The sequence below is a fragment of the Micromys minutus genome (assembly GCF_963924665.1).
Source record: "Micromys minutus genome assembly, chromosome: 9".
In the NCBI taxonomy this organism is placed as follows: domain Eukaryota; kingdom Metazoa; phylum Chordata; class Mammalia; order Rodentia; family Muridae; genus Micromys; species Micromys minutus.
Window position 1 is genome coordinate 49,968,246 of NC_137978.1, and position 22,209 is coordinate 49,990,454.

Below are 22,209 nucleotides of genomic sequence, written 5' to 3' on the forward strand. Positions count from 1 at the left end.
GGCCCTCATAAAGCTCAGGCAGGCCTCAAACTTCTGCCTCTGCTTCCCAAGTCTAGGAACTATAGGTGTCCTGCCTTTTTTTTCCCCAAATAATTTCATTTAAAAAAAATACATCATTGGACTGGAGAGACTGCTCAGTAGTTAAGAGCACTGGCTGCTCTTCCAGAGGTCCTGAGTTCAATTTCCAGCAACCACATGGTACCTCACAACCATCTGTAATGGGATCTGATGCCCTCTTCTGGTGTTTCTGAAGACAGTGACAATGTAGTCACATACATAAAATAAATGAATAAATCCTAAAAAAAAAAAATCCTTTAGCTAGGCGATGGTGGCCCATGCCTTTAATCCCACCATTCATGAGGTAGAGGCAGGCAGATCTTTGTGAGTTCTAGGCCAGCCTAGTCTACTTAGTGGGTTCTAGGGTAGTCAGGGCTATGCAGAGAAACCCTGTCTCAAAAAAACAAAATAAATATGTAAATAATAAATAAATAGAAGGCCTGGGTCTATATTACCCAGGCTGGCTGGCTTTGAACTTCTGGACTCATGTGATCCTCCTGCCTTGGACTTCTGGGCAGCTGGTGCTCCAAGTACATATCCTTATGGCCTCACTTTCCCAGGACAATTTGTTTGTTTATTATTGATTTGTTTCTTAGAGCTGGAAGCATAGCCCAGAACCTCACACATGCTAGGCTAATGGTTTCCCATTGAGCTCGATTCTCAGCCATTCCTGCTCCACAGTTTAATTGTCAACAGACTTCTGGCCTCCAGGATGTGAATCCTGAAGGTCGTGCAAAGATCTGAGCTCCGTGGACACAGGTGACCTCAGCTTCTCTGCTTTCAAAGTCGGGGGGCCCCTTCTATCGCACACCAATCACCCTATGACCATCAGACTCTGAGCCCTGCGGGGATGCTTATCTATTTCTGTCCTCTTAGCACCTGGCACACAGCCAGACAGCGTGTGGTTAATGATAATAGCATTTATTGAGCTCTGACTGTGTACCCAGGTATGCCTTCAGTATTTTATGAGCATTCCACTTAACCCAGTGAAGCAAGTTCAACTGTTAGAGCCAGATTCGAAGCTAAAAGTCCCAAGCAACTCAGTCACTTGCACTGTGTCCCAGGGCCAGAATTCAACTGAGGCTACACCTACACGCTGAACCCCCAAAGGATGTGGCCAGGCACTAGAGTGTCTGCCATTGAAAAGCAGCAAAGCTGGGGAAATGGTGAAGTCAGTGAAGACTCTACAGAGCACGCATGAGGACCTGAGGGCTTGCAATCCCAGCCCTGAAGGGGCAGATCCCCGGAGGCTCAGGACCAGTCAGTAACCTCAGCCACGTGAAAGTGAGGCAGACTTTGCCTGAAAAATCATGTGGACGTCATCCGAGTAACAGCATCCAGGGTTAACCTCTGTCCACCATACATAGGCACATACATATGTTCATCCATGCATGCATACCTGGACACATGAACACACACACACACACACACACACACACACACACACCCGGGACAAACACAAGTTTGGTAACCAGGGTTTCCAGCCTCTTGCTTTTTAACTCAGCCCATTCTTTGGTACCACATGAATAACAATACTGTCAACTTGAGAAGGTGACGGGGCCTGGTGTTGTCCCTGACACTGCAGTGTTCAGAACTGGGGAAGTCACTGAATGGGACTTGACTATCATTTACTCATTCGGAACTAATTAAGTGGCAGGCCAAATACACACAGTCAACTCTGTTCGAACGACTGAACAAGGGCCTGGGAGCCAGGACTGGCCCTTGGGTTGCCAGTTGGCAACCTGTGACCTATCTTTTTTTTTTTTTTTTTTTTTTTTATGATTGGCTGTTTTCTGTTCCCATATGGCCACCGAATCTCTCCCAAAGCTCAGAGTCCATTTGGGGACCAAAGTACAGGAAACATTAGAAAGGCAGCCTGGCTGTTCCCCACCCTATCTGTGTTGTGCCCCACATTGTCCTCAGCTGCCTTTCCAGCCAGAGAGCAGAGGAAACGTTGTCTTCTTTGCAGTTTCTGGCAAGTACCTGTCTCAGGCCGTGCTCTGACTGACAGGTCTGATGATAGATAGCACATTTATTTGCTTTGCTAACCCTGCATTTTGTCCTCGATGGCAGAAGCGGGGATCCCAGACCTGGAGAGAGGATTTTAAAGGTTGTCTAAGACACTTTAAGTCACATTATTCATGTCACGGCAGCAACTCATGATCTTGGATCAATTCATCTCAACGGAAGAGAAAACTGCTATCCCCATTTTTTTTTTTTTTGTTTTGATTTGTTTGTTTGTTTGTTCCAGACAGGGTCTCAACTTGTGGGTCTCGACCTCTTGGGGAGCTCGAACAATCCTTTACAAGGGTTGCAGGTCAGATATCCTGCGTATCATATATTTATATATTGATCCATGACAGTAGCAAAATTACAGTCATGAAGTAGTAATGAGGATAATGTTATGGTTGGGGAGTCACAGCATTAGGAAGATTGAAAGCTGGCTTGGAACTTGCTATATAGATGAGACTGGCCTAAAACTCACAGAGATCTGCCTGTCTCTGCCTCTTGAGTGCTGGGATTAAAGATATGTGATACCAGAATGGGCTTGTTTTTTCAAAAATGCATATGGGTGTTTTGCTTGTATATATAGTGACCAGGGAAGCCAGAAGAGGAATGAAACCCTCCGGGTTTGGAGTTACAGATGCGAGCTGCCATGTAGGTGCTGGGAATCAACCAGTGCTCTTAACCACTGAGCCATCTCTCCAGCCCTGACAAAGTGATTTTGACATGGGCCTTTGCTGTGTTAGAGCCAGAAGGACCCCATTCCCTTTCTGACCTTTTATTGAAAAAGGAACTTAATCCTGAGAGGGACTGGTACAAGTCTGAGATCTCATCATAGGCTAGGATCCAACTGGAAACATCTTACCCTCAAGAAGTTTGAATAGGCGTTGCCCTCCTCCTAAATCCGGGTCCGTTCCACATCTGTCCACCAGGTGGCGCAGAAGCATCAGGAAATCATGCAGAAAGAAGGGTGGGCAACTCTCCCCTCCACTGGCATAGCTTTTTCTCCAAGAAGCAAGGGGCAAGCCTCTGCCTGTTCTGAGACAGCACTGAGGTCACTAAGGTATGCATTGCAGACACTCTCAGAGGCAAATTCGGCCTGACCATGGAAGTAGCAGAAGGGGATGTTAAACGCTAGGACTCCAGCAGACAGGGTAGGAAATCTTTGCCTCTGGGAACCTTCTTGGCAGCAGGCTCAGATAGCTGTGCTGGCACACCAAATGGGGTACGAAAAAGAGATCCTCATTTTCTAGGCTCTGCAGAGAGCTCCAGGTTTTGGTGCTGTCCCTAGGTGGTTTGGCTAAAGTGTCTGTGACCTGTCTTGGAAGCCTGGGGGTTACTAATAATGGGTCTGACAGCTCCAGAGCTCAGCGTAGGCCCTGCAGCTCAATCGGGACTTTGGTTCCTCTCACACCACACATGGAACTGTTATGTTCAAAGACTTCAGATGGAAACTTCAAATGGTCTGAGACACTAGGCTTGGGGGGATGGGGGCCAGGATTGAAGGAGGTATCTGCTTTGAACTTTATCCCTGGAGGAACAGGGAACTATTGAAGATTATTCAGGAGGACAGAGTCATAAGATGGGAGGTGAGATCGATCACGTGAACTGTGTGTAGACAGAGGAAGGGAGCTGGAGAAGTCTGGAGAGCCAGAGCGGCTAACCAAGAGACAGAGCACAGAAGAGACGCAGGCTGGATGGAGGGCAGAGTGACAGCCCAGCCGGGGTTAATTTTCCATCTGCCAAGACCTTCCCATGGGCCCCGGGCACCCCAGTGAAACTGTCTTGGTTAGGTGACAAGTTGACAGTTCTTACAGATTAGGGGACTTCCCTAGGCCAAGATCTTGATATCAACACACACACACACACACACACACACACACCCGGGGGGTGGAGAGAGAGAGAGAGAGAGAGAGAGAGAGAGAGAATGGCTAAGAGAGAAACCTGACTGGGGATTTGGGGGTTAGGAGGGCAGAGGCCTTCCATTAGGACACATACCAGTGGTAAACATCTCCTTCAGGTGCCAACTCTGCTAATTATTGGCTGTGTTAGCGTGAGCAAGTCAATTTGGTAATTCAAGTCTCAGCTTCTGCATCTGTAAAATGTGGTTACAGGGCTCCGGAGAAGGCCTAGCAGGTACCCGATGACCTGGATCCTCAAAACCCACATAAAAGTGAGGAAAACTGAGCCTGCAGAGTTGTCCTCTAACCTCAAACATGTTCTATGACATGCACCCCCTACATATATACACATAGCAGTAATAAATCAAATATAAAAAGAAAAGTATGGTTATGGATAATATTCACCTTTGTGGCTTTGAGGGCTGGACAAGGTGGTGTGTATAGGGATCGGCATGTTTTTGGGGGGTGAGGGTCAGACGACACCCAAAAAAAGGGAAGTTTCAGGTCTTCCGGCCCTCAGAGAGTCTGTGACTATATAGGTGGGCATCTTAGCTCTCTGGCCTCAAAGTACCTCTTCATGTCAGGGTGGGTTTCAAATCAGGTCAGCCTTAGGCTGAGAGCCCATGGAATTAGGCCAAGGGGATTGTTAGTCCAGGGCCACCTTCTGGAGAAAGGTGTTGTGGTTGTTCCCTTGTTGAAATATTCAAGATGAGTTTTCTGGGCCAGGTTTCAAGGAGCCAGTCTCTGCTCTGTTTTGTTGTTTTGTGTACTGAAGGTTGCCCCTGATCCCAGTCACTTCGAGATAAAGGTCTCTCGCATATCCCTGCTTTCTTTTCTTTTTAAATATCCTTCGTTTTTTGTATTTGTGTAGGTTGTGTGTGTGTGTGTGTGTGTGTGTGTGTGTGCACGTGCGTGCACATGTACTTGCACAGATGCCAGAGAAGGACATCGGGCACCTGCTCTATCACTCTCTGCCTTATTTCTTTGAGACAGGATCTCGCACTGAGCCGGGCTGGCTACCAGAAAACCCCAGCGATTTAAAAAAAAAAAAAAAATGTGAGTGCTAGGTTCTGAACTCAGGTCCTAATACTTACCCACCAAGAATTTGTAACCACTGACTTATCTCTTCATCTCTCCAGCCCCTTACATTAATATTCTCTCTCTCTCTCTCTTTTTACCACTGAGTTACACCCAGCCCTATGTATGCATTCTCTCAGGTGCTCATTACAGCCCCCGAGTGGGGAAGGTCCTATTTATTATTCACTCCATTGTATGGATGGGGACACCAAGGCTGGAAAAAGTTCACACCATGTATATGGATCTACATTTACTTGGCCTGTGGATAGGTCAGTGCACTTAGAGCCCAAGGCTCGCCCAACACTTAGAACTAGGCCAAAAGATACTAAGAAAAATGCTTAACACAAGGTACAGCAGCTGTCAGCTTGGCAGCACTGACTGTTGTATTTTTATGACCCCCGCCAGACAGAATTTAGCTCAGGGAAACATGAATCTCTCCCAGATCACTGGCTTGATTCTTCCAGTCATATCAAAAGAAAAAGCATCTTTGGGGAGATGAGGTGCTGGAAAGGGAACCCAGGACTTCACATGCAAGTTACCAACCTGATAGTGAATTCTCATACACAATTTCCCTCAATCCAGGCCTTCTCTGTGAGCCTCCTACCCCTCACTTCCCAGATGACCCCAAAGGAAGGAGCTTGAACCGAGAAGTTCAAGAATTTTGGACAGTCATGTGACTAGCGAACTGGGTTTCAGAATCACATAGCTCAATGATGGGGCCCTTGTCTGGCTGGTGGAAGGCTCTAAATTCAACCTCTAAGACCAGAATTTTTTTTTAAAAAGCTGGTTAATTAACATAACACGGTCTCAGGGTCTGTGTACTTAATCACGTTGACTACTTCCTATACAATTTGAAGCACATCCTGTTTCCTTCTTTGCTTTGACTGCCAGGAAGCTCAGAGCCATGCTTTGGGTTACAGCACAGCCCTGTCCTTAGAAAACTTTCCATCAGCCTGCTGCTGTATTCAGAATTTCATGTCTCTTCCTTCCTTCTGCCCTGGCTTTCTGCCCAGGCATTCATTACTCCTCGATTCCTGCTCTTTAATTATTGATCAAATGGTCTTTCGGCTGCAGCGGAAACCACCTCCAAATCCTTTTTGGGATTGGCAGGATATAAGACATTTATGAGATGAATAGGGACCTTCTGACTGGCTGAGCCTGCTGGTCACAGTCATGCAGGGTGAGTGTCTTTGAGCAGCTTCCAGGGCTAGAACAGTGAAAGTTTTCTGCATGACACAGTTCTGCATAAGTTAGCACTGCATCATGAAACTCATGGAAATGATGCTAGAGCTCTAGCAGACCAACCTTGACATCTCAGTGCTTAACTAAGAAGACGCTCTCCCAATGGCTCAGTGGGGGAAGCCCTTGTCACATGCATGAAGAGTGGAGTTCATGGGGGAGTTCAAACGCAGCCCTCTAGGAGGTCCAGCTAGAACCCCAAAGCATGGGAGTGGAGATGGCATCTTCAGAACAAGCTAGTGAGCCTGAGAAGCAAAACCAGGGAGCCCTGGGTTTAGTGGGGGTACCCTGCCTCAATATCTAAGGTGGAGAGTGATGGAGAAAGGTACCCAGAGTGAACATGAACACCAGCAACTGCACACATGTGAACACAGGTACACACACACACACACACACACACACACCACACATGCACACACACACTGTACACACATATTTGAAAAAAGTAGAAAAAAAAAAAGAAAATATCTTCTAATGTATGCCCTGGCCAGCGTACGAATGGAGCAAAACCCAGCCTGGTTCAGGCTATGCCACGTTCAATGTGTGGCTTTCAAGGTCACCCTAGTGTTGGCATTTACTTGGCAGATGGGAGAGCACATGCATACTTCTTAACCACGCTGGCTTGGATGTGGTGCCACGTCATTCTTGCCACTGTCCCATTGGTAGGAAAGAGTCACATATTTGCACATAATTGCAGAAGGGCTGGAAAAATGTAGTCTGGGCTGCTTTTCTCTGAAACAGTTCTAAACCTGGAGGGGAGGCATCTTTGGTGAATAGCTGACACCGGTCCAGCACATGTTTGGATGTAAAGTGGCCACAAGAGGGACAATGGGCTGGCCTTGATTTCTTTCGAGGAGCCATGGGTAAAAGCTTTCAGGGCTGGGGAGATGGCTCAGTAGGCAAAATGTTTGTGTCACTATAAGCTCAGTTCTGGGGACGTGGATCTTTAGAGCTCCTTGGCCAGTCGGCCTAGCTGGATTAGAGACAGAGCGTTATATTGAGTGAAAGACCCTGTCTCAGAATAAAACAAAAACAAAGCAAAACAAAACAGAGGAGAAAGCTTGGAGAGATGGCTCAGCGGTTAAGAGCACTGGCTGTTCTTCCAGAGGTCCTGAGTTCAATTCCCAGAAGCCACATGGTGGCTCAGAACCACATAGGTGTATATTGTGATCTGATGTCCTCTTCCAGCATGCAGAGTACATGCAGACAGAGCATTCATTCATATACATTAAATAAATAAATCTTTAAAAAAAATTGAAGTGCAAAGCAATCGAGGACGTTGACCTCTGGCCTCTGTGCATAGTAACCTCTCTCAGACATACACACGGAGCATTTACAATAAAAAAAAAAATGTTGGGTGCACATATGGAGACCAAAAGTCAACATCCCTCCTCAGTCACACCACCAATTGCTTAGTTGCTTACCTAAACTGATTAGCCAATGACAGGCAGATGTTTGTCTCTATCTCCCAGTGATAGGTTTACAGACTTGAACAGTACACTGCATTCATTCGTTTGTTTTTGAGACAGGGTCTCTCTGTGTAGCCCGGGCTATCCTGGAAGTCTCTCCGTAGACCCGGCTGCCCTTGAATTCAGTGATCTAACTACCTGAGTGCTGGGATTAAAGGCCTGCGCTAGCACCAGGCCACACCCAGCCTTTTTTTTTTTTTGTGGGTGCTGGTGTTTGGAAGTCAGGTCCTCAGGATTGTGAGGCAGACATTTTAAGAACGAGCCATCTACTGGCTAACAGCATGATAGGAAATAGTCAGAGAGACTGGTTCTAGTTTTTAAGGTCATAGAAGAGAGTCAAGCCAGATGCTAAGTTTTAACTTAGTTGCCTAGTTCCGTGGTCTTTTTCTGAGATAACTGCTTTGTGCTGAGTTCTGGGTGAGCATTTGGGGGACTCATAACAAATGAGTTAAGGTCTTCATCTGCGGGTTACTGAACTACACCGAGGAAGCAGTGCAAAGGAATGGACTGGTCTGAGGTCTGGAAGCAGAAGGTAACATAAGCGGTGTGAAGAGACCTCTTCACATGACCTCTCTGGTTGTCAGCTTCCCGGCCCAGTGGGTAAAGTCTATTGTGATAACCAGGACGACTTGAGTTAGAATGGATCTTATAAATTGTTCTCGAATCCTCGCCCGCACACCGGTGCTCACCCCTCGTCCGCCAACTTCTCTGTTCTCACCCGAAGGATGGAGTTAACAGGCTGACATCAGGAGGTTGGAATCTGGCCGCATTGTGGACTCTGCCTTCCTGGGATAAGTGTGTGGCCTCTTGCCCCATTCCAAGGAATTGTCACACACACAACTCCAACGCGCGCGCGCGCGCGCGCACACACACACACACACACACACACACACACACACACACGCACGCACACACATGCACACACGCACGCACACCCGCGCGTTCCTGGCAGAGGAGGACCCCGAGTTCACAAGACGCGGCTTCCTGGCTGCGTTCCGGAGAAGGAGCTTTGCGCCGCAGGTCCCATCCCCCGGTCGTCCGGCTCAGGAAACGCAGAGAAAGCCAGGAACCCGGCCTGCCAGGCCCCGGGGCCCTCCGCCCCGTCCTTCGGCTGCAGGAAGCGCGCTGGCGGGAACGCCCTGCCCGTGGGTGGGAAAAGCCGGAGCTGCTGCACCGAGGCGTCCCTGGGTGCAGCGAGCTGTCACCGCCGCCGCACGCCCTGCCGCAGCCCGGCTCCTGCGCCAGTGCGGCAGCCGCGTGGCCGGGATCCTGCAGGCGCCGGGGAGCAGGGAGGGAGAGCTCGCTTTGAGGGGGCGACCTGCTTAGGGTGTGTGGGTGAGTGCTCCACCCGGTCGCTAGGACCTTACTGGCCCTGCCGGCGTTTGACTCGACTCCGGGTGTCTCTTTGAGTCTCAACTTGTGCTTGGCACCCGGAGATTGAGTTTCTTAATGGTGGAGATCTCAAAAACTGTTGTGGACCTAGAGACTACTGTGATGGGCAGACCGTGATCCCTTTTCACCAATGAGAGCCAAGGAAGAAAAAGATGGAGGACGTAAAAGGGCGGTGCTTTCTAGTGTAGCCTGGGCGTTGGAACCATTCCCCGGCTTTAGTCCTAGCTCCCCCCCCCCCTTACTGTGTGATCTTGAGTAAGTTCCTTAACGTCTCTGAGCTTCCGGGGCCCTGTCCTCCTGAAGGAGTCTTTCAACTATCCTAAACTCAGTTAGCTGCCTCCCTCCACTGCATCCCACTAGCCCGCGTATAGCACATGGCCTGATTCCTTGAGACATTTAGTGCTAATATTATTAAACAATTGCTCTTGGGTGCCCTGTCTTTCCACATCAGAAGCCCAAAGTTCAGGAAGATAGGGATCTTTGATAAAGTAAGACGGTATTGCGCTGACACATGTTAAACATCCAGCCATTTGTTGTGAAGTAAATAAAGGGCGAAAGATGGAGAGATGCTTGCCAGATGCCACATTAAGGGTGGAAAAGCACCAGAAATGAATAAGCCCCGTTCTTATCTCCAAGAAGGTCCCAACCTGGATTGGGAGGGGAAAGAAATGGGCTCGAACACAGAAGATGGTCCTAAATGTGTGCTAACAGGGGTTAAATAGCCCTGAGGAACTGGGGGACATCCGGAAAGACAGAGAGAAGTGACACCCGGTCCCTGGAGCGCTGGGTTAATGGGTCTCATTTCCACCACAATGCACAAAGTACTTAGTTTGCATAAAGTGTTGATCTCTGTTTTCATCCTAAGGAGGTGGGGGAATTGGCGGAGACTTTACTGACTCTTTCAAGTCCTCCTTTGGAGGTGGGGAGCTGCGCTGGAGACGGATCCCAAAGCCTTGTGGAGACTGACGACCGGCAAGCTACACCCTCAGCTTCAAGGACTCAGCCAACGACGTGCTCTACTTTTGGTTTAGACCTAAATAAACCGGTGATTTTAGGTAAGCAGTGTTGCCTCTTTGACTTGCCTGTTTTCCTAATCTAAAAAGGGGAATAGAGGCTTCCTAGACCATAGCGAGATAGTTGGTGTAAAATACTTAACCACTTGTGGTTCTTAAGTTTATGCTGCGGGGTCCATAGGTGCTTGCAGAGTGAATGTGTAGTGTACAACGGGTGTAGTGTGGGAGTCCTGGGTCGTGAATGGATTAAAACCCACCCACGTCATTTGGAGGCTCGTAGGCAGATGGAGGGTGGCTTCATCGGCCCTCACTCTCACTTTCTACGGATTCCTAGGAGACTGCTCCCGGCCTCGTTCAGTATATAATTTATTGTTTGCAGACCAACAGAGGGGAACAGACTCTAGCTTGCTTAGCGATCTTTTTACAGCCTTATTTTCTGATGACACAGTAATACACGTTGCTTGTAAAAAAATTAAATTGCAGGAAGCTATCATGGGAGGGAAAATGAAAGTGCAAGTTTAGGCACACAAGAGCCCGACAGCTTGCTGTTCTCTGGCATGGGGGAGGGGGAGGGGGAGGGGACATCCCACAGTGTGATAGCTGACTTTTCTGTGTCAGTCTGGATGTGGGTGGGGGATGTCTGGATGCCCAGATCGTTTCTAGATGTGTCTGTGAGGAGATTTGTTTTTGAGTTGATGGACTGGGTAAAGATTGGAGTTGGTAAGTGGTACAGCTGGGGGTTTGTGCCCTCCCCCAACCACACGTGTGTGTGTGTGTGTGTGTGTGTGTGTGTGTGTGTGTGCGCGCTCGCGCACGCGAGCTCCCGGGTTGTGAGATGCAGAAAATCCTAGGCCTTGCAAAGGCTCAACATGTGCTCCGCCATGGACTTATAGCCCCAGCTCCTAAAATTCTAACCTTAGGTTCCTCCCCACCGCCCCCCCCCACCCCCCCGGGACTGAAGCTTCTTACTGTGGGTGAATGAATATATGGTTGCTGGGATCCTGAGTCTTAAGCCAAGGATTCTATGTTTATTGGGACCCCACCCAAAATGGGATGAACTTAGTGGATCTTTTTTATTTTTTTTAAAAAGGTGTTTTATGTAGTCCAGGCTGCCCTGGAGTGTTGGGATTATAGGCACGTGATGTGATGCCACACCAAGCTAACCTTTGGGACTTCCTCACCATTCACACACAGTTCGCATGGGTACCTTCTGCTGATGGGTACCTCATCTGCATTTTCACACACTTCTTTAGCTCTTGCCTTCCGTCCAGTCGGGTCTCTTTTGGAAACTTCCTCTATATGCACAGACAAAACAAAAAGAATGAGGGGGGAAAAAGGCGAAAGTCCTCTTCTCTTCCTGTTTTCTTTTGGGTCTCCGAATTTCTCCCTATATGTAGACTAAACACACATAAGCCACAAGCTTCACGTATGCCTGTTGATTCTGTGACTTACTCTCGAAGCTAAGAGTACTCAGCAGACACCTGTTCCTGCCTAGTCACACAAACCTGTTCATTTTACTGGCCCCTCCTTGAGGACAGGGCTGTTGTTAGTTCTTAGAGGTCAATGCATTTAATGGGAGGGCGTGGTGAAATAGTAAGGCCAGGCCAATAGGAGAACATTTGACTAGCATTCATGAAGGCCTGGGTTCAATGCCCAATAACATACACACACACACACACACACACACACACACACACACCTACCATTTCCCAGCATGAACAGGGTGCTAAGTTGTTGTTATTGTTGTTTTCCATGACAAGGTTCTCTGTGTAACCCTGGATGTCCTGGAACTCAAACTGTAAGACCAGGCTGGCCTCAAAGTGAGAGATCCAATTGCCTGTGCCTCCAGAGTGCTGGGATCAAAGGTGTGCACCACCACTGCCTGGGGTGGGGGGTGGGAAGTGGGGGGGGAGTGCTAAGCTTTTAACAGTCCCTCCACACACTCCTCCATTCAATGCACAGCAGTCACTGTGGTAGGTGCACACTATTATTCTCATTCTGCAGAGATTTGGAAGTCTGAGTTTTCATAACTGATAAATGGTGGAGTTGTACTGAGACTCCTGATCTGTCCCGTTCCAGAGCTTTTTGTTTGTTTGTAAGCTTTTGCTTTGAAGGAATTAGTAAGTGACTGATGAGGTCATGAACACTGCAGAAAAAGTTTGGGCTGGAGAGATGGCTCAGCGGTTAGGAGCACTGACTGCTCTTCCAGAGGTCCTGAGTTCAAATCCCAGCAACCACATGGTGGCTCACAACCATCTGTAATGAGATCTGAAGACAGATACACTGTACTTACATATAATAAGTAAATAAATCTCTAAAAAAGAAAGAAAACATTCTAGCTTTCTCTGGACATGTTTTCAGTGCCCTAAGTCAGTGTCAACAGATAGAGGGCTTAGGAAAGGATCTCTGGGTCTGAGAACAAGCTTATTTATTTTTCATGGGAAGAAACATATTTTTAGGGGCCCTTGGGGACTAGTCCAGGCATTTCAGGACAGTTGTTTGCCTACCTGTATCACAGGAAATTAATCAGAAGCCCAAAGCCCTTCCCCTCTTCCCACAGACTGATGTTTTAGAAATGCCCAGTGCCTTGCTCTGGTTCTTTTGAAAGACTACGAAGAAGCTAAGGACAGCCTAACACATTCATCTCTCTGTGAGGAGGCATAGGGCAGAAACAGGTCACTCTGGTAGAAAAACCTGGAGAGAGAATTTGCAGCTGTCAGTTGGGAGGTGTGCCAAGACACAAGCCCTGGGGCCTGCAGAATCCACCTGGGGTCTGGAGACTGGGGAACTGGTTTCTGTTCTAATGGCCTCTTTTAGTAAACCTCTTCCTTATGTCAAACCCTAGAAGTCTTCCCCTATGAAATGATTGAGTGAATTTTTTTCTCTTTCCATTCCTTTTTATTTTTCTATCTCTTTTCTCTCTTTCTTTTCTTTCTTTCCTTTCTTTCTTTCTTTCTTTTTTTTTTTTGAGACAGGTTCTTAACTGTCTGGTCTTGAACTCACATGGTTACAGGCCTGTACTACCCAGCCTGGTGGATCATCACAAGGATACTGTGTAATATTAGAAGCTAGAAATATCATGAATAGTGGCCCTGATGGTGAGAATGATAATCACACTGTTTGTGTCTGGTGGTTTCTATATAGTATTACATTGATTTTACTGATTTTCTGAAACAGCATCTCACTGTGTGGTCCAGGCTTTACACAAACTCCTGGTCCTTTCCAAGGGCTGAAATTATAGCCATGTATCACTATGCCTGGCTTATCACATTTAATTAACCAATTAATTAATTAATCCTTTGGTGCTAGGAATTGAACCCAGAACTTTGTGCTTGCTAGGCAGATCCTCTACCTCTGAGCTAGTTTGCCAAATCTAAACAAATGCCACATGAATCATCTATCTTCATTTCACAGATGGAGGGACCGAGGCTCAGTGAACTCAGGTGAGCTGGGAAATAGGTTTGTTACATCACAACTGGAGTTTTGCAAAAAAGGTGTGGGTTCTCATAAATCACTAAGAAACAAGTGAAAAGTTTACTTGTTTATTTAATTAGAGACAGAGTATTATGTAGCCCAGAACAGCCTCAAACCTACTATGTTGCTGAGGATGACTGTTTTCTTTTAAGAAAACTTTGTTTTAAATCCCTGTATTCAGAAGGCAGAGGGATCTCTGAGTTTGAGGCCAGTCTCCCTTATGTCTAGTTCCAAGACAGCTGCACAGTGAAGCCCTGTTCTGAAAACATCAACAGATACAACAACAAAGTTTATTTTTATTTATTATTTTTTGTGTGAATAAGTGTTTTGCTTACATGTATGTACGTGTAGCATGTATGTTCCCGGTCCTTGCAAAGACAGGAAGAGAACATTAGATCCTTAGGAGCTGGGGCTACAGATTGCTGTGAGCTTCCATATGGATGCTGGGACAGAACGTCTGGATTCTCTGCAAAATGCTCTAACCATTAGATCATCTCCCCAGTTTTGAACTTTTTCTCTCCCCCCCCCTCTTTGTGTCAGGATTTCACTATGTAGCTTTAGCTGTCCTGGAACTTACTATGTAGACCAGGTTGGCCTTGAACTCACAAAGCTCTGCCTGTCTTTGTCTCCCAGGTGTTGGGATTAAAAGCATTTACCACTATGTCAGTCTCTGCAGTTGAATTCCTGAATTTTCTGGTTTTCCCTCCTGAGTGCTGGAAGTACAGGAATTACAAAAACCACAGCCGTCTTTGCAGGGTTTGGGATTAAAGCCAGGACACTGTGCATACTAGACAAATGCTCTACCAACGGAACTGTATCCCTAGCCCCTACTCCAGGCTGGTCCTAGACATGTGATTCTCTTTTCTTACCCTCTTCAGCACTTGCCTACCAGTGGGCATGGCCATGGATGATGGCATTATTTTTTAAGACTTGTTCTCTTATTTGTAGCCCAGCTTGTCTCAAACTAGTAAAGCACCTGCCTCCTGAATGTTGGGATTTTAGATAGGAATGTGTCACCACCACACCCAGCTGGAGGTCAATTTGATACAAGTTACAATGTATCCATGGCCCTGTGAGAGCTCCGGAGTCAATGCCATCAGCTACTGAGAGCCTAGAGAGTCGGCTTTTGCCTTGGGGGAACTAGGAGGACTTGTACAGTAGATGAGGCGACAAGCACAAGGCCGGATGTGGGAAAGCAGTGGGTGTGCTGAGGGAAGTTTAAGTAAACTTAAGAGTGTGTATGAAGGTAGGAAGTGAGCATACCAGGCCACGGTTTTGGCCTTTGTTCCATAGGCAATAAAGAGCTTACCCAAGAGGCGTTTCCAGAGACCAACCATACTCCTGCAGTCAGAGAGGAAGCAGCTCTTAGCCATCTGTGTCCCGGCTTGTGCAGGCTGCTGGGTGCCAGCACGTGGGAGGGTGTCCATAGAGTGTCTCTGTGCTCTGCAGGGTGTGAGTTCTGGGCTACCTTCAAAGTTCCCCCCCTCCCACCCCAGGGGGTTTCTGGGCCCTTGTGCTTTGCACATGGAAGGCATTGGTGGGACTTTTTGTGACCATCTGGTCACTGCTGATTCCCATTTTAAAGAAGGAAAAAGTAAGGAAAGGACTTTTCTGGCAGCACATGGGGAATGAATGTGGAGTTAGTGGGACTAGAGTCATGACCTCTGGGCCACGCCCAGTTCCTTCTCCACATTCACTAAGTGGTGTTTGGTTGAGCGACTACTCCATTTCAGGCCCTAATTCCTTTGCATGGATGATTTTACTGCACCCTCCCAAGGTCTCTGAGAGAGTTCCTTTGGAGTGTGGTCTTGCCTTCCAAGTCAAGGTTTCCTTCGGAGCCTAGCCTAGATCCGGGCACCTAACAAGGAAGGCAATGAAAACTTGGCTGGGTTCAAACCCTAGGCTTGGAAATGGGAGTGGGAAAAAAAAAAAAAGTTACAAGAGGGCGTGACCTAGCATCCGCCCCGCCCCCGGAGCGCTGACGCCATACAAGGCCCCGCCCCTCATTGTCAGTCTCGGGGAGCCTGAGCAGGCGCCGGCCGCTGGGAGCGGAGCGCCGGATCCTCCGGCGGCGGGAGCGCGGGCCGCAGCCGCTGAGGTGAGGCGGCGGCGGGAGTGTGGCCAGGCGGGCGGCCCGGGGGTTCGGCTTCTGTGCCGGGGGTGAGTGGGTCTCGGTCGGGGTGTCCCGGGGTCGGCGGGGAGTGCGCGCGGGTTCTGGGAGCGAAGCCGGGAAGCGGAGGTCTCCGGTGGGCCAGCCCGGGAGAGTGTGGCCGGAGTTGGAGGGAGAGACTCCGAGATTTTTTTTTTTTTTTTTCCCTTCCTGAGGAGGGGGAGGGACGTTTCTGAGGAGACTGGGGAGACGCCGAGCGAGGGCGAGCGCGGCCGTGGCGGCCAGGGAGGCGTCGGGGTCCTCGCCGGGCTCCGCGGGGCGGCGGGCCGGGAGGAAGGAAGTGAGCGGACAGGAAGGGCCGCGGCCGGTGTGCGGGACGCGGCGCGCGGGGGACGGGGAGAGGCCCCGGGGCGTCCGCAGCTGTCGGCCCCGGGGCTGCGGCCCGCCCGCGCGGCTCCCGCCGGCGCGCTCCTCCGTCTCGCGGCCAGACCGCCGCGGCCCGGGAAGGAATTCGAGGCATTCGCTTTGTTTAAGTTGCCAGTCGACAGTCCCGAGGACTAATTAATGGTGGAATCTGCAGGGGCACTCGGGTAGCCGCCGGCCCCCTCCCGCCGCCGCGGCGAACTTTCCGCAGCGCGCACCCCGCCCCGCGGCCCGGCAGGGAAGGGAGCCATGGCTTCCCGAAGCGCAGGAATGAAGTGCGGTTTCGGGAGCCGCTTTTGGCCTGCGACTGGCCAGGCGACTAGCGAGGGGAAGCCGGTGTCCCGGGCACGGCGGGGCTGGTGGGTTCCGCAGCCCGGTGGGGACCTCTCCGAGGTGCCTGCGGTTTCTGTTAATTACCTCGCAGGAGCCTCCGCCGGCCGAGAAAGACCCATCTCGCTATGGAGCATCTGTTTCTTCATCGCGTCAGCCCCTTTCCTAACACTGCAGAGCTTGTTGTGGCTTGTTTCGGAAATGCCGAGGCGGGTGCTCACACTTCGGGGTGGGAGAGGGGAAGAGAGCAGGCAACCCCCCATCCCCCTTCACACACCTCAAAAAAAAAAAAAAAAAAAAAAAAAAAAAAAATCTCCGCAGTGTTCTTTAACCGAGGAGCTTGCGGATTCTCTGTCGCACCTTCGATGACTTGAATGACCTTGGGGGAAAGGATTGTGCTTCTGAGCGCCTCGTGGTGGCTTTTCTGTCCATTGAAGAGAAAAATACTCTCTGGACCTCCGTGCATTTTGGGAGATAATTTTGAGATTTGGAGTTTGTTCAGGGTATTATTATTATTTTTTTTTTTGCCAACTGCTGTGGTTCTAGCTTAAGGATCTGGACTAGTGACAGAGCAGGGAAGAATTCGGATCACCTAGGAAGATTTAGCAACCCCAGATGAGGGGAGGATATTTCCTTTGGGAAAATCTGTACAGTATGTTCCAGATTGCCTTCTGTCACTTTGTGTGCAGCTTTGGTGGCATTTGTGTGGTTAAATTCTATAACCCCCTTAGAAAATTCTTCTCTTGTTAGAAATAATTGTTTTGCACAAAATTTCCCCTTGGGGCAGATTAAGGTTTTGCTCAATTTACTCAGAAGAATTTTCCAGGTTTCTAAAATTAAATCACTTTTCTAAACATAGCAGTTAAAGTTTGAAAAACTAGCAATAGTGGGATGGGTTGGCCTATGAGGCAGCTGACCATCCACTAATAGCATGGATTTGAAAAAAGGTTTATTTGTCTTCCTGTGTATGGAAATATTCACATGAGTTCAGGTGCTCTCTGAGGCCAGATCCCTCTGTTTTTGTTATAGGCAGCAGTGGTTGGGAGCTGCCTGACATGTGTGCTGGAAACTGAACTTTGGTTTACTGGAGAGCAAGAAGGGTTCTTAAACATCTTGCCCTCTCTCTAGTTCCCATAACATGGATTGTTAATTAGCCTTCCTTGTCTTTTTTTTTTTTTTTTTTTTAAGCCCAGAGACCAAGAAAGGAAACTAATAATGTTGTCATTCAATAATACTGCTTGGGTAGTGAGTAAATTAGTCATTTCAACATGTCTGTGAAATGACATTTGAGCAAATTGAAGAAGAGAATGTAAAAGTGACTTTCCCAAGCTCTTGCATATAACCAGTAAGAAGTGACACAGTTCTTCAAAAGTCAAGTCGGTTTGGAAGCTCCACAGTTATTTCCCCCATGCTGCCTTGGGAACTGAGGAACTTGTCACTCAAGAATTTTACAATAAATAGTCTTCTTTCAGAGTGTTGTCAGTGTGCTTTGGCAGCACACTTTTTGGTAAAGATTGTATCAAAATTTTTACCTTATATTGTAGGTGCTTAATGTTTTGGTTATGTTGGATTAAAACAATGGATGTATAAGTTGCTCATACCTTTCATCTATATAATGGAAGTTGGTAGAAAGTTGTAATGATCCTGCAGTAGAGGCCACTTTTAAGGTGAAATTCAGGATCTAGACATTGAAACATTTTTATGTAACAGTTTTGGGATAGTACTTAGTAAAGCACACTGCTTGTATGACTCCAATAATCCAACCTGAAGGTTTTGTTACAAGTTTTGATGCACATAATAGACAATCAGTAAATTTATTTGCTGAGTGAATGAGTGTACATGTTATGATACATAACTTATATGAGATATAATTGGACAGTGAGTGTTAGGTGTATAGTTTGAGCTTTGCTAAAGTTATATAGTTGTATCTAACCTGTGAAGTCACTACTACCTTTATTCTTTTAAACTTTACTTTAAGGAGTTGGTAACAGATTGATCTCAAGAAAGGTTAGGTTCTTGTGCTTAAGATTTTATACTGTGATCTCAGAATGAATACTAGGGAGTCTGTATGCCAACTTGGTAGGAAGTAGGGAAACCTTAAATCTTTAATGCTGAGCATAAGAGAGGAAGTGATGGCTATATTTGGGAAGAAATAGATTTTAGTTACTTCTAGGCCAAAGTAATCCTAGTTAAAGTTTCATTTTATTTTTTGTTTTTTCAAGATTGGGTTTCTCTGTGTAGCACTGGCTGTCCTGAAACTCTAGACCAGGCTAGCCTCAAACTCCTAGATCTGTTTGCCTCCCAAGTGCCACCACCATCTGGCTATAGTTTTTTCTTGTTTGTTTGTTTTTTAATGATTTATTTTTATGTGTAGTGGTGTTTGGTCTGCACATATGTTTGTGTGAGGGTTTGGTTTTTCTGGAACTGTAGTTACAGACAGTTGTGAGCTGCCATATGGGTGTTGGAAATTGAGCCAGGGTCCCTCTGGAAGAGTAGCCAGTACTCTTAACTCCTGAGCCATCTCTCTTAAAATGTAAACATGTTCACATAATACTGTGAGATGATTGAAAGTCTTGCCTTCCCACATGTAACAAGTTGATCTCTGACTTATTTTAGCCAATATTTTTCAAAGGAGAAGATCTATTAGGCAGAACTTGTGGTTTGCTAGGAAGACATCTGAATTTTCTTTCCTTATATTTTTCTCTAAACTCTACTCAAGTTGCTGTAGCTCAAGTCTGTCTTAGGAAGTGCTAAAATCTTTCCTGCAGAGCTCTTAGATTCCAGAGTCTAGAAGCAGCCACAATGCTATTTATTATTTTTCTCCTTTTTCTCCTTTTTATTTATGTTGTACAATTCGCCATTCCCATCTATGAATTTGTCTGAGAATGGAAATTCTTGCTGGCATCAATCAACTAGTGTCTCTCCCTACTTATACTATTAGGAAATAATAATTAAATTAAAATACCCTCCAGACTACTCAATATTTAGGGAGGAAATTATAGTCCCTTACTTACTTCTTAGTTATGAGGTAGTTATTCTCATTTTATACACGGGGGAGCTGAGCTCAGATCAGTTACTTCCAGACCCTGTGAGGGGCAGACAGGTCGAATCTTTATTTCATTATACTGTAGTGTATTGGTCAGGGTATCTCAGGGAACACACTTTAAGGTACTGTGTTAAGATGTGAGCTGCAGTGTAGTAGGCCTGCTGCTGTTGTTTTTGTTCCTAGAGATGCCTCCTCAGTGCTAACACATTTGTAGCTCATCTTCTATTGCACCTTTCCCTTCTCATACTCAGCATTTATTATCTTTAAGTATGGTACCTTGTATTCATTTACTGTTTGAGTCTTTCCTTCCCTTTACATATGATCCACAGTTCTCATCATCACAGTTTGTTATTCGGGAACTCATACTCAGCCTGTGCCCTTGCTCTGTTTTATCTGGGCAGTCTTTTTAAATTATTTAATTTGAATTTTTGAGACAGGGTCTCATAGCTCAGGCGGATCTCAGACTTACTGGGTAGCTAAGGAAGTAACTATAGTGTGTGTGTGTGTGTGTGTGTGTGTGTGTGTGTGTGTGTGTGTGTGTGTGTGTGCGCGGGCAGGGGATTACACATGCTGGGTAAGTGCTCTGCCAATCTCCCCTCCCCCTGCCTTTTAATGTGTCTCAGGTTGCCATAAGTATCCTCATGCCTCAGTTTCCTAAGTACTAGAATTATAGAACTATAGACATGTGCCATCTATGCCCTGACCATGTCATAGTGTTAATTGTGTGTTATTATAAACATGGGTAAAACTTTAAAAACCTGCCATACCATACCTTTATTTTTTTGGTTTAGTTTGTGGTACATGACATCACGTAAGTGCTCTTCTACAGAACTATATCCCCAGCTTGTTCTTAACTTGTATTTTGAGATAGTGGTTAACTAAGTTGCCTGGGTTTAAACTTACTGTCAACCAGGGTGACCTTGAACTTCTCTTTTGTAAAGATTTACCTTTGTGTTTGAGTGGGAAGATTGTGTGTGTGGAGAGGGGAGGGCACTTCTGTAGGCAGGGCTGGAAGAAGCAGGAAGAGACTTGGAAAGGGAGGGAGAAAGAGGAAGAGCTGAGCAATCCATGGTTGACTGGAGAATTGTCATTTGTGAAACCTAGATTTTTAAGTCAGTGCTGGGATCTGAACTCTTGTCCTCATATGTTCAGGAGCAGTTCTTCTTTTTTAAAAACCCCTTTAAATTATTAATTGTTTTAAATAGTGGACTTCATCCTATCTCTGGTCTGGGAGAGGTTTTTGTTTTTTTTTGTTGTGTTTTTTTTTTTTTTTTCCTTCTTCTAGACAGGGTTTTAGACAACTGTCCTGGAACTAACTTTGCTGGCATTGAAGTCAGAGATCCACCTGCCTTTGCCTCCTGAGTGCCTAAGTTTATGTTGTATATTAGAGATCCTTCTTACTCCCCTGTCTTGTTAGTCCTTTTCCGTTATTCCGTTACTGGCTTTTGTTGCTCTTTGTAGGACCTATTATGATTTATAATGATACACCTGCATTCATGGTTATTATCTGTCTTCCTACTACACTCCATAGGAGCAAAGAAGTCATTTGTTTTGTTCTTGAGTGTATGCATCCTTAATACCTAGCATAGTATGATATATTGTATTTAATAAATACTTAATAATTATATTCCAAAATTAACACCTTTGTTTGTTTTTCAAGACAGGGTTCTCTGTGTAGCCCTGGCCATCCTGGAACTCACTTTGTAGATTAGGCTGGCCTTGAACTCGGAGGTCTACTTGCCTCTGCCTCCCAAGTGCTGGGTTTAAAGGTGTGCACCCCCCCCCCCCAGCACTGCTTTACTCTTTAAGTGTTTCCATTCTTCAAGAATCGGCTGTTCTCATTGCTGCTATCCTGACTTGGCTGTAATAAATCTATTGTCTCCTGTGCTATTGATATGGTTCAGCAGGTAAAATATTTACCACCTAAGCAGCCTGAATCTGGTCTGAGACTATATGATGGAAGGAGAGCAACAATTCTTTTAAGTTGTCCTTTGACCTCTACATGTATGCCATGCCATGCAAACATACACATGTATTCACACACATATATGCTAACAAAATAATTAAATAAAAGTGTAATAAAAATAAAACCCCCCCACCTTTTCTAGATAGTATTTTTATTGATATTCCTTTATAGTCTTGGCAAATATATTGGCTTGTCTTCATCCTAATTTATATTGTTGGATCAAAAGCTTTATCAAAAATATTAAAAAATTAAAAAAAAATTAGATAGGTGTAGTGGTGCATGTGTTTAATCCCAGTATTTGGGATTCAGAGGCAAGTGTATCTTCGTGAGTTCAAGGCTGGCCGGCCTACATAATGAGCTTCAGGACAACCAGAGTTACATAATGAGACCCAGCCTCAAAAAAAAAAAAAAAAAGCAGTTTACATTTACTGTGTATGGTTTGCAAGCACATGTTTGCAAACTGCAATATATATATGGAGGCCAGAGAACAACTTGTGTATATTTCTTCTTTCCAGTCCTAGGGATCAAACTCAGGTTGTCAGGCTTAATAAGTGCCTGTACCCACAGAACCATTTTGTTCTCTCTCAAAAAACAAAAAACAAAAAACCTATTTACTGTGTGTGTTCTGTATGCTTGTGTGATTAGGTCAGAGGACAACTTATGGAGTCATGGAGTTGGCTTTCTTTTCCACCTTTGTCTGGGTTTCAG

At 46.4% G+C, this 22,209-nt stretch overlaps 1 protein-coding gene across 3 annotated transcripts in view; it reads left to right on the forward strand.

Annotated features, from left to right (window-relative positions):
• The first annotated feature begins 10,148 nt into the window (after window positions 1–10,148).
• LUZP1 (leucine zipper protein 1) overlaps window positions 10,149–22,209 on the forward strand; it is an 83,828-nt gene continuing 71,767 nt past the window's right edge. For 2 of the 3 annotated variants that reach the window (XM_080921744.1, XM_080921746.1), the window contains exon 1: window positions 15,665–15,724. The gene's annotated coding sequence lies outside the window, so the exon portion shown is untranslated. Of the gene's footprint in view, window positions 10,195–15,664; window positions 15,725–22,209 lie in introns of those variants that run through there. The other variant, XM_080921745.1, reaches the window with a different exon arrangement.